The following is a 13181-nucleotide window of genomic DNA, read 5'->3' on the forward strand; positions in this document are numbered from 1 at the left end:
CGGGCATTCGCACCTTTTCTTAACCGCTTTTTACAAAACATGGTCGGACTTTCACACCTTCTTGTAGCCGAACACATCCCTTCCCGCTATTGAATGTGTAGAGTCGGCCATTTAAACCTTTTCTTACCCGCTTTTTACCAACTACGGTCGGACATTCACACCTTATGGCGGAACACCTCCGCTCCCTCTTTTGATGGTGTATGTTCGGGCATTCAAACCTTTTCTTAACCGCTTTTTACAAACTATGCTCGGACATTAAAACCTTCTTGTAGCCGAACACATCCAGTCCTGCTTTTGATGATGTATGGTTGGGCATTTGCACCTTTTTTTGTACCCATTTTTGAGGAATTATGGGTGGACATTCACACCTTCTTGCAGCTGAACACCGCCGCTCCCACTTATGATCATGTGCGGTTTGATATTCGAAAATTTTCTTTCATTTTTCTAGCAATTATTGATGGACATTCAGACCTTCTTGCAGCTGAACCCCTCTGCTCCCGCTTTTGATGGTGTATAGTCGGGCTTTCGAGCCTTTTCTTCCCCGGTTTTTACAAATTATGGTTGGACATTAAGACCTTCTTTTAGCCGAAAACCTCCGCTCCCTCTTTTGATCATACATTGTCGGGCATTCGCACCTTTTCTTACCCGCCATTTACAAAACATGGTCGGACTTTCACACCTTCTTGTAGCCGAACACATTCGCTCCCGCTATTGATTGTGTACAGTCGGGTATTTTAACCTTTTCTTACCCACTTTTTACCAACTACGGTCGGACATTCACACCTTCTTATGGCGCAACACCTCCGCTCCCTCTTTTAATCATGTATGGTTGGGCATTCGAACCTTTTCTTACCCGCTTTTTACAAACTATGCTCGGACATTCAAACCTTCTTGTAGCCGAACACATCTAGTCCTAATTTTGATGATGTATGGTTGGGCATTCGCAACTTTTTTTTTACCCATTTTTGAGGAATTATGGGTGGACATTCACACCTTCTTGCAGCTGAACACCTCCTCTCCCACTTATGATCATGTGCGGTTGGATATTGGAAAATTTTTTTTCATGTTTTCTAGTAATTATTGATGGACATTGAGACCTTCTTGCAGCTGAACACCTCCGCTCCCGCTTTTGATGGTGTATAGTCGGGCTTCCGAGCCTTTTCTTCCCCGGTTTTTACAAATTATGGTTGGACATTTAGACCTTCTTGCAGCCGAAAACCTCCGCTCCCTCTTCTGATCATACATTGTCGGGCATTCGCACCTTTTCTTACACGCTTTTTACAAACCATGGTTGGACTTTCACACCTTTTAGTAGCCAAACAACTCCGCTCCCGCTATTGATTGTGTACAGTCGGGTATTTTAACCTTTTCTTACCAGCTTTTTACCAATTATGGTCGGACATTCACACCTTCTTACAGCGGAACACCTCCGCTCCCTGTTTTGATCATTTATGGTCTGGCAATACTACCTTTTCTTACCCGTTTTTGAGTAATTATGGCTGGACATTCACAGCTTCTTGCAGCCGAACACCTCTTCTCCCGCTTTTGATGATGAATGGTCCGGCATTCTTACCTTTTCTAACACATTTTCCAGCAATTATTGTCGGTCATTCACACCTTTCTCATCAGCTTTTTGCAAATTATGATCTGACATTCACACCTACTTGCAGCCGAACACCTCGGCTTCCGCTTTTGATGGTGTATATTTTGGCATTCGAACCTTTTCTTACCCGCTTTTTACAAACCATGGTCGGACTTTCACACCTTCTTTTAGACGAAAAACTCCGCTCCCGCTATTGATTGTGTAGAGTCGGGTATTTTAACCTTTTCTTACCCGCTTTTTACCAACTATGGTCGGACATTCACACCTTCTTACAGCGGAACACCTCCGCTCCCTCTTTTGATGGTGTATGTTCTGGCATTCGAACCTTTTCTTACCCACTTTTTACAAACTATGCTCGGACATTCACACCTTGCAGCGAAACACCTCCGCTCCCTCTTTTGATTGTGTATGTTCGGGCATTCGAACCTTTTCTTACCCGCCTTTTACAAACTATGGTCGGACATTCAAACCTTCTTGAGGCCGAACACATCCACTTCTGCTTTTGATGATGTATAGTTGGGCATTCACACCTTTTCTTACCCATTTTTCAGTAATTATTGGTGGACATTCAGACCTTCTTCCAGCTGAACACCTCTTCTCCCGCTTTTGATGGTGTATAGTCGGGCTTTCGAGGCTTTTCTTCAACGGTGTTTAAAAATTATGGTTGGAAATTCAGACCTTGCAGCCGAACACCTCCGCTCCCTCTTTTGATCATACATTGTCGGGCATTCGCACCTTGTCTTACCCGCGTTTTACAAACCATGGTCGGACCTTCACACCTTCTTGTAGCCGAACAACTCCACTCCCGCTATTGATTGTGTACAGTCGGGTATTTTAACCTTTTCTTACCCGCTTTTTACTAATTATGGTCGGACATTCACACCGTCTTACAGTGGAACACCTCCGCTCCCTCTTTTGATGGTGTATGTTCGGGCATTCGAACTTTTTCTTACCCACTTTTTACAAACTATGGTCGGACATTCAAACCTTCTTGTAGCAGAACACATCCACTTCTTCTTTTGATGATTTATGGTTGGGCATTCGCACCTTTTCTTACCCATTTTTCAGGAATTATGGGTGGACATTCACACCTACTTGCAGCCGAAAACCTCTGCTCCCTCTTTTGATCATACATTGTCGGGCATTCGCACCTTTTCTTAACCGCTTTTTACAAAACATGGTCGGACTTTCACACCTTCTTGTAGCCGAACACATCCCTTCCCGCTATTGATTGTGTAGAGTCGGCCATTTAAACCTTTTCTTACCCGCTTTTTATCAACTACGGTCGGACATTCACACCTTATGGCGGAACACCTCCGCTCCCTCTTTTGATGGTGTATGTTCGGGCATTCAAACCTTTTCTTAACCGCTTTTTACAAACTATGCTCGGACATTAAAACCTTCTTGTAGCCGAACACATCCAGTCCTGCTTTTGATGATGTATGGTTGGGCATTTGCACCTTTTTTAGTACCCATTTTTGAGGAATTATGGGTGGACATTCACACCTTCTTGCAGCTGAACACCTCCGCTCCCACTTATGATCATGTGCGGTTTGATATTCGAAAATTTTCTTTCATTTTTCTAGCAATTATTGATGGACATTCAGACCTTCTTGCAGCTGAACCCCTCTGCTCCCGCTTTTGATGGTGTATAGTCGGGCTTTCGAGCCTTTTCTTCCCCGGTTTTTACAAATTATGGTTGGACATTAAGACCTTCTTTTAGCCGAAAACCTCCGCTCCCTCTTTTGATCATACATTGTCGGGCATTCGCACCTTTTCTTACCCGCCATTTACAAAACATGGTCGGACTTTCACACCTTCTTGTAGCCGAACACATTCGCTCCCGCTATTGATTGTGTACAGTCGGGTATTTTAACCTTTTCTTACCCACTTTTTACCAACTACGGTCGGACATTCACACCTTCTTATGGCGCAACACCTCCGCTCCCTCTTTTGATCATACATTGTCGGGCATTCGCACCTTGTCTTACCCGCGTTTTACAAACCATGGTCGGACTTTCACACCTTCTTGTAGCCGAACAACTCCGCTCCCGCTATTGATTGTGTACAGTCGGGTATTTTAACCTTTTCTTACCCGCTTTTTACCAATTATGGTCGGACATTCACAAAGTCTTACAGTGGAACACCTCCGCTCCCTCTTTTGATGGTGTATGTTCGGGCATTCGAACTTTTTCTTACCCACTTTTTACAAACTATGGTCGGACATTCAAACCTTCTTGTAGCAGAACACATCCACTTCTTCTTTTGATGATTTATGGTTGGGCATTCGCACCTTTTCTTACCCATTTTTCAGGAATTATGGGTGGACATTCACACCTACTTGCAGCCGAAAACCTCTGCTCCCTCTTTTGATCATACATTGTCGGGCATTCGCACCTTTTCTTAACCGCTTTTTACAAAACATGGTTTGACTTTCACACCTTCTTGTAGCCGAACACATCCCTTCCCGCTATTGATTGTGTAGAGTCGGCCATTTAAACCTTTTCTTACCCGCTTTTTATCAACTACGGTCGGACATTCACACCTTATGGCGGAACACCTCCGCTCCCTCTTTTGATGGTGTATGTTCGGGCATTCAAACCTTTTCTTAACCGCTTTTTACAAACTATGCTCGGACATTAAAACCTTCTTGTAGCCGAACACATCCAGTCCTGCTTTTGATGATGTATGGTTGGGCATTTGCACCTTTTTTTGTACCCATTTTTGAGGAATTATGGGTGGACATTCACACCTTCTTGCAGCTGAACACCTCCGCTCCCACTTATGATCATGTGCGGTTTGATATTCGAAAATTTTCTTTCATTTTTCTAGCAATTATTGATGGACATTCAGACCTTCTTGCAGCTGAACCCCTCTGCTCCCGCTTTTGATGGTGTATAGTCGGGCTTTCGAGCCTTTTCTTCCCCGGTTTTTACAAATTATGGTTGGACATTAAGACCTTTTTTTAGCCGAAAACCTCCGCTCCCTCTTTTGATCATACATTGTCGGGCATTCGCACCTTTTCTTACCCGCCATTTACAAAACATGGTCGGACTTTCACACCTTCTTGTAGCCGAACACATTCACTCCCGCTATTGATTGTGTACAGTCGGGTATTTTAACCTTTTCTTACCCACTTTTTACCAACTACGGTCGGACATTCACACCTTCTTATGGCGCAACACCTCCGCTCCCTCTTTTGATCATGTATGGTTGGGCATTCGAACCTTTTCTTACCCGCGTTTTACAAACTATGCTCGGACATTCAAACCTTCTTGTAGCCGAACACATCTAGTCCTAATTTTGATGATGTATGGTTGGGCATTCGCAACTTTTTTTTTACCCATTTTTGAGGAATTATGGGTGGACATTCACACCTTCTTGCAGCTGAACACCTCCTCTCCCACTTATGATCATGTGCGGTTGGATATTGGAAAATTTTTTTTCATGTTTTCTAGTAATTATTGATGGACATTGAGACCTTCTTGCAGCTGAACACCTCCGCTCCCGCTTTTGATGGTGTATAGTCGGGCTTCCGAGCCTTTTCTTCCCCGGTTTTTACAAATTATGGTTGGACATTTAGACCTTCTTGCAGCCGAAAACCTCCGTTCCCTCTTTTGATCATACATTGTCCGGCATTCGCACCTTTTCTTACCTGCTTTTTACAAACCATGGTCCGACTTTCACACCTTTTAGTAGGCAAACAACTCCGCTCCCGCTATTGATTGTGTACAGTCGGGTATTTTAACCTTTTCTTACCCGCTTTTTACCAATTATGGTCGGACATTCACACCTTCTTACAGCTGAACACCTCCGCTCCCTGTTTTGATCATTTATGGTCTGGCAATACTACCTTTTCTTACCCGTTTTTGAGTAATTATGGCTGGACATTCACAGCTTCTTGCAGCCGAACACCTCTTCTCCCGCTTTTGATGATGAATGGTCCGGCATTCTTACCTTTTCTAACACATTTTTCAGCAATTATTGTCGGTCATTCACACCTTTCTCATCAGCTTTTTGCAAATTATGATCTGACATTCACACCTACTTGCAGCCGAACACCTCGGCTTCCGCTTTTGATGGTGTATATTTTGGCATTCGAACCTTTTCTTACCCGCTTTTTACAAACCATGGTCGGACTTTCACACCTTCTTTTAGCCGAAAAACTCCGCTCCCGCTATTGATTGTGTAGAGTCGGGTATTTTAACCTTTTCTTACCCGCTTTTTACCAACTATGGTCGGACATTCACACCTTCTTACAGCGGAACACCTCCGCTCCCTCTTTTGATGGTGTATGTTCTGGCATTCGAACCTTTTCTTACCCACTTTTTACAAACTATGCTCGGACATTCACACCTTGCAGCGAAACACCTCCGCTCCCTCTTTTGATTGTGTATGTTCGGGCATTCGAACCTTTTCTTACCCGCCTTTTACAAACTATGGTCGGACATTCAAACCTTCTTGAGGCCGAACACATCCACTTCTGCTTTTGATGATGTATAGTTGGGCATTCACACCTTTTCTTACCCATTTTTCAGTAATTATTGGTGGACATTCAGACCTTCTTCCAGCTGAACACCTCTGCTCCCGCTTTTGATGGTGTATAGTCGGGCTTTCGAGGCTTTTCTTCAACGGTGTTTAAAAATTATGGTTGGAAATTCAGACCTTGCAGCCGAACACCTCCGCTCCCTCTTTTGATCATACATTGTCGGGCATTCGCACCTTGTCTTACCCGCGTTTTACAAACCATGGTCGGACTTTCACACCTTCTTGTAGCCGTACAACTCCGCTCCCGCTATTGATTGTGTACAGTCGGGTATTTTAACCTTTTCTTACCCGCTTTTTACCAATTATGGTCGGACATTCACACCGTCTTACAGTGGAACACCTCCGCTCCCTCTTTTGATGGTGTATGTTCGGGCATTCGAACTTTTTCTTACCCACTTTTTACAAACTATGGTCGGACATTCAAACCTTCTTGTAGCAGAACACATCCACTTCTTCTTTTGATGATTTATGGTTGGGCATTCGCACCTTTTCTTACCCATTTTTCAGGAATTATGGGTGGACATTCACACCTACTTGCAGCCGAAAACCTCCACTCCCTCTTTTGATCATACATTGTCGGGCATTCGCACCTTTTCTTACCCGCTTTTTACAAACTATGCTCGGACATTAAAACCTTCTTGTAGCCGAACACATCCACTCCTGCTTTTGTTGATGTATGGTTGGGCATTCGAACCTACTTGTTGCCCGCTTTTCATTAATTATGGGTGGACATTCACACCTTGTCGCAGCCAAACACCTCCGCTCCCTGTTTTGATCATGTATGGTCCGACATTCGCACCTTTTCTCACCCGCTTTTTACAAACTATGGTCGGCCATTCACAGCTTCCTCTCCACCATACTTGTATGGTGGGATATTCACACCCACTTGCATCCGAAGACCTCCGCCCCCACTTTTGTTGATATTTAGTCGGTCATTCGCACTTATCCTTTTTCAACTCCTATTAATAAAAATCCATTTAATATGTAGTCCTCGCATAGAGGACATATCAGACATTAAACAGATAAGAACAGATACTACACTTGATCTTAGCCAAAAGGCCGAGAAGCGATAACTGTCCACTGGTTCACGTCCGAGGGCCCTTCCTGGCACAATGCGCACTTGTAGCGGTGTTCTTTTTATGGCCATAGTGTCACTTTGCACCTCCGCCCACCCGCTGCACTGAGCACTCTTCAGCCATTTTAAATGGTGATATGAGCTCATCAAATTAAATAAAATGTCCATTTTAGATTATATGTTCCAGATGTTTGATTCCTTTGATCTTCCACAGAGTAAAGTTTAGCATTTTTTTATTTTTCAGGATGTCAGGATTGTTCCAGATGGGTGTAAGCTTACACGGGACAAGTGAAGACTTTGTTATTTTAAGAATGTCCCACCAGGCTGTCAGAGAGGTGCTGATGTTAATGCTTTTGAAACATTTGTGATTTTTTACGTTTTGACTAATAAGTGGCAGGTCAGAGATTTCCAGATTATCACACAATGCTTGTTCTATATTTATCCATGGTTCATCTATTGGGCTAGGTTTAAACCATTTTGATATATACCGTAACCTATTGGCTAAGGAATAGTGCTGAAAATTAGGTAAATCTAATCCACCACTGTCCTTGGTCTTCTGTAGGGTTTTTAAACTAATACGTGGTGGTTTGTTTTTCCACAGAAATTTGGAGATGCATGAATCTAGTGACTTAAACCAAGTAGCAGGTGGTTTTATGGGGATCATTGAGAACAAATAGTTAACTTTTGGTAGTATCATCATTTTAATGGTTGTAACTCTCCCCATAAGTGATATAGGTAAGGACTTCCAACGAGAGAGATCGTCCTCTACTGATCGTCCTCTACTGTCTTTAATAATTGCACATTTTGCCACTGCGGATTCTTTCAGAGAGACTCAGAGAAAGCGGACGGTTCAACGTATAGTTTATTTAACCCTTTTTCATGAATTTGGAGTCGTTCGCAGGCCTTCCCTCCCGGTTCGTGCTGCCCACTCCACTTCAATCCTCCTTCCAGCTCTGAGTTTTTAAAAGAGGAGAGTGATTAGACAAGTGACTGCCGGTGTACTAATCACTCACCTAGTCCTGCTCCCCAGAGCTCTCTCCACAGCTCTCTCCTGCAGCTGATGCACCACGCCCCCTCCACATACCTCCACCGCCTGACCTTGGCCGGGGAGCGGCCCGGCCTAACCTACTCCCCCCCTACCTCGCCATGCGAGCTGGAAAGGAAGTTGGCCACCGCCATCTGTGCCCCTGGCCTATGGACCACTTTGAATTTAAAAGGCTGTAGTGCCAGATACCAGCGGGTGATCCGTGCATTGACATTTTTCATTCGGTGGAGCCACTGGTCCGAGCAGAGGGTGAATGGGCGCCCCAGCAAGTAATACCGCAGAGCACCGACCACCCACCAGATGGCAAGGCACTCCCTCTCCACCGTGTTGTATCTGGTCTCCCTCTCGGATAGTTTCCGGCTGATGTAAAGCACTGGGTGGTCAACGCCCCGCACCTGCTGGGACAGAACAGCCCCCAACCCCCTTCCCGATGCATCAGTCTGCAGGACAAATGGGAGAGAGGAGTTAGGTGTGTGGAGAAGAGGCTCCCCACAGAGGGTCTGCTTTACCCTCTCAAGTGACGCCTGGCACTGCTCCGTCCACCGGACCGGATCAGGGGCACCTTTTCGGGTAAGGTCGGTCAAGGGGCTGGTCAGCTCCGCAAAGTTGGGAATAAATCGCCGGTAATATCCGGCCAGCCCCAAAAACCGCCTCACCTCTTTTTTGGTCTTAGGTTTTGGGCAGGCTGCAATCGCTGCTGTCTTGTCTACCTGTGGACGCACCTGTCCGCCACCCAAGTGGTACCCCAGATACCGTACCTCCCTCCGTCCAACTGCACACTTCTTTGGGTTGGCCTTGAGCCCCGCCTGCCGCAGTGACTCCAGCACTGCCACCACCTTCTGAACATGCTCCGCCCAGCTGTTGCTATGTATGATGACGTCATCCAGGTAAGCGGCAGCATACGCAGCATGCGGCCGCAGGACCCGATCCATAAGGCGTTGAAATGTGGCTTGGGCCCCGAACAACCCCAACGGAAGTGTGACAAATTGGTACAACCCGTACGGAGTGGAGAAGGCCGTTTTTTCCTTAGACTCTGGAGACAAGGGGATCTGCCAGTAGCCCTTGGTCAAATCCAGTGTCGTAAAAAAACGAGCAGTGCCCAGGCGATCCAGGAGCTCGTCAACCCGGGGTATAGGATAGGCATCAAATCGTGACACATCATTCACCTTGCGATAGTCCACACAGAACCGGATAGACCCATCCGTCTTGACTACAAGAACGATGGGACTACCCCAGGCGCTGTTAGACTCCTCAATTACACCCATCTCCAGCATAGCTTCCAATTCTGCCTGAACCACTTTTCTCTTGTGCTCAGGTAACCGATAGGAACGTGAACGCACTGTCACGCCCGGGTGTGTCTCAACATGGTGTTGAATAAGGCTTGTGCGTCCTGGCAGGGGGGAGAACACATCAGCGTAATGCTGCTGCAACTGGGCTATGTCTGCTCTCTGGGACGGTGAGAGGTGCCTTGATCAGTCAGGATCTCTTTCGGGATCCCGACTCGGGAGATAACTTGAAACAGTGCCTGCGCTACACTCTTTGCAGAGATGGTGCGCAACGGCACTGCTTCTGGATATCGTGTTGCATAATCCACCAGAACTAACACAAAGCGATATCAACGTGCGCTCCGATGAAAGGGCCCGATGAGGTCCATCCCAATACGCTCAAATGGGACCTTAATCAGCGGCAATGGGCGCAAAGTGCTTTCGGGACGGCCTGTTGGTTAACCAACTGGCATTCGGAGCAGGACGCGCACCAGCGGCGCAGGTCTGCCCGAATGCCTGGCCAATAGAACCGGGCCATTATACGATTCATTGTTTTTTCATACCCCATATGCCCCGCCATCGGGTTATAATGAGCCGCCTGGAAAACGATTTCCCGACAGCTTTTCGGCACCAACAGCTGTGTTATGATTTCCTCTGTCTGAGTGTCACGACTCACTCTGTACACTCTGTCCCTGCACAATGAAAAATGCGGATATGTTAGCACTGCGTCAGGGCGCACCATATGACCATCAATTTTTATCACCTGATCCAAGGCATAGCGTAGAGTATCATCACGAGACTGCTCGAGTGGACAATCTTCCATGGAGTCGAACACGGGAACCGACGGAGCCTCCTGTGAAGGTACCGTCGGCTCCCCCTCCCCATCTGCAGTGTCGGACAACCTCGCATCATCGCTGAGGACAGCACACATATCCCATGACCCTGACGGTCGTGAGCGCACCCCCACACACTGCCCCACTAATCTATCAAACCCGGGCCAATGGGTTCCCAAAATCAGGGGGTGCGCCAGGCAGGAGCTAACCGCGGCCTTCACACTATGCTTTTTCCCCTTACAGCGAATTTAAACCGGGACCACGGGGTTTCTGTGAATATCCCCATGCACACACCTAATATCCACCCATTCTGCCTCTATCAAAGCCCCAGGTCGAATCAGTTTCTGGTGAACTATACTGTGTGCAGCCCGAGTCCACCATTACATGATGTGTACCCCCCTGAATCCTTACCGGAACGCTGTACGTCCCTCCTGGGCACTGGAGGGTCAAAAACACGAATCACCTGTCCGACCTCCATGAGCGGGCACTCGCGGCGTAAATGACCGGGCTACCCGCACCTCCAACACTCCTGCCCCGCCACCTGAGGGACCCTCTGTGGGTCGGGAGCAGGATTTGTAGCGGCTGGAACCTGGGGTGGAAAGAGAGGGCAGGAAAGGTTAGTGCGGGGAAGGGGAGACGGTCGTGCTGTTGCCAGCTGAGAGACAGCTGTTGACAGCCTCCTCCGGGGCGCTGGTGTTGGCCGGCCCAACGATGCTGGCCGAGCCTCCGGTGTCCGGCCCTGGAAAAAAACAGCCAGATGGTCCTCCGCAAGGGTGATCGCGGCCTCCAATGATAACGCTCAATATGAAGCAGCCATCCAAAGACTGTGTCAAGCCATCAAAATCAATATGTCCCACATTTACACCTGCAAACAGAAACCCGGTGAAGGGACTGATGATTTTCCTTGAGGAAGTCAGCAAGCACAGCGGTCATCAGAGACCAACGGATTTGGGTAATGAATCAGGACCATGGGAGAGTATTGCATGCAATGCAATAATTAAAGGCCTCATGCCAGATGTCGCCACTGAAGTAAAGAACATTTACGTGGGATGGTGTGAGGGTCCTCGTTTGGCTGACGTTCGCCGATATGCTCGCCATGCTCAGAACCAAGTTGAGACGCGTAAGATATAGGACAAGTGTGAAAAGGAGCTGCATTTGGCAGCCATGACCATGTATTACGCAGTTGGTGTAAACAGAGGACGAGGCCGAAGTCGAAGACGTGGACGTGTGGGAGAGGAGGTCGAAATGGGCCACGCCAGAGCTATGATCCGAATATTTGTTTTTACTGTGGCCAGACTGGACACTGGAAGAAGGACTGTCCACAGCTGAAAAGTGATGAAATTGGGCAAAAGGCTGACTGAGGGTGGGAGGCAGGTTCTGGACGTCACGCGGCAGCGGAGCCTCCACTAATGGGTGATAGCACAAACACACTCACACATTTTTCCTGCTCTGTGTAGTGAAGAAACGCTTGCCGACTGTGATTCACGTAGTAAAGTTTTGCATGCTATTTCCGTCCTAGAGCAAAGATATTTCTCTCAGAATATAGGAACTTATGTTCATCAGTAGTGACGTCAGGGCAGTTTGATTGTCCTCCAAAGTTAAGTGGAAACCACGTTTACTCTATGTCTGCATCAGGCCAGGTTGTGAAGGAGAAAATGACATCGCCCATTGCGTGTGTCACTCCCGATGGGCTCTCCTTCAAACACTCATTTTTGTTATCAGAGTTGTGTCCCATTAACCTGATGGGCTGTGATCTCATGTGTAAATTAGGCATTATTTTAACTTCTACACCAGAGGGTGTTAACGTTATGTTACAGCCTGACAAAGTTTTCACAGCAGTGCAGTTTGATTCATCTGCACTTACATATGCTTATGAGTGGAAACTTCCCAGCTCTCCTTTTTCACAACAACTAGTGGAAGAAGCAAAAGCGTTAGTTTCACCCCTTTCTGATTTCATGCAACATGCTGATTTGCACTGCACATCACACATTTCTTTGGGGCCTGACAATGACTATGAGAAGAAGTGAAAAAATATGTGCGCCTACTTTATTGGCTGTGTCGCTCACTCCAGAGCAATTCGATTTTTTTAATGTTTGTGGTACTCACCCTCAAATTTCCTTGGCCAAACCTAAACACTGGCATTGACAAGGTGTGGGAGAGTTTGTTGCTACATGTCAGAAAGAAACGGATTGGACCGTTTCACCTGCTGATCCAAATTTGATGTTTTCTGAACGATTGTCAGCATACAAAAAAACATTTTTGAGTACAATGCATTGTCAAAGAACTGTGGAATTAATTCCTACCACAGAATCACATTTTGAAGCATGTTTTTAATCTGAAAAAGATTTGTCTTCGATACCCATGTTGGCTGAAGTGCCCAATGATCTTTGGGCGAAGAGCAAATATGATGTGGGGTTGTTTATTGTTGAAACTAGATTAGAAGTAGATAAATATGAAGGACAAAGCAGTTTGAACTTGGTTTGAGAGAAGGAATTAATTTTATTGCAAAATCCGAATTCATGCATAACTCGTCAAATAGATAGTGATGTGTCGTTCGTGAGCGATTCGTTCGATATGAACAAATTTTTTATATGACTCGGGAGTAACGAGTTGTCTCAGTGAGTGATTCGTTCATTTTCATGCAGTACCCTTCCTCACCACATGGCAGGCGGCAGCTTCATAAGCTCAGTCAGCAGGACAGGAAACAGTATTGATTCGTTCATGACTCAACTCCTCGACTGACGGGTCCTCGCACAGGAAACAGTATTGATTAGTTTACGACTCAACTCCTTGGGTCTTCGTTCATTTGTCA

The 13181-nt window shown here is 46.3% G+C and overlaps 1 pseudogene; it reads right to left on the bottom strand.

The window, feature by feature from the left end:
• Nucleotides 1-7077: 7077 nt before the first annotated feature.
• Nucleotides 7078-7222, bottom strand: LOC140283382 (U2 spliceosomal RNA; annotated as a pseudogene).
• Nucleotides 7223-13181: the final 5959 nt, after the last annotated feature.

The sequence above is a fragment of the Leuresthes tenuis genome, unplaced genomic scaffold (genome assembly GCF_036924035.1).
Source record: "Leuresthes tenuis unplaced genomic scaffold, fLeuTen1.0.hap1 SCAF_23, whole genome shotgun sequence".
In the NCBI taxonomy this organism is placed as follows: domain Eukaryota; kingdom Metazoa; phylum Chordata; class Actinopteri; order Atheriniformes; family Atherinopsidae; genus Leuresthes; species Leuresthes tenuis.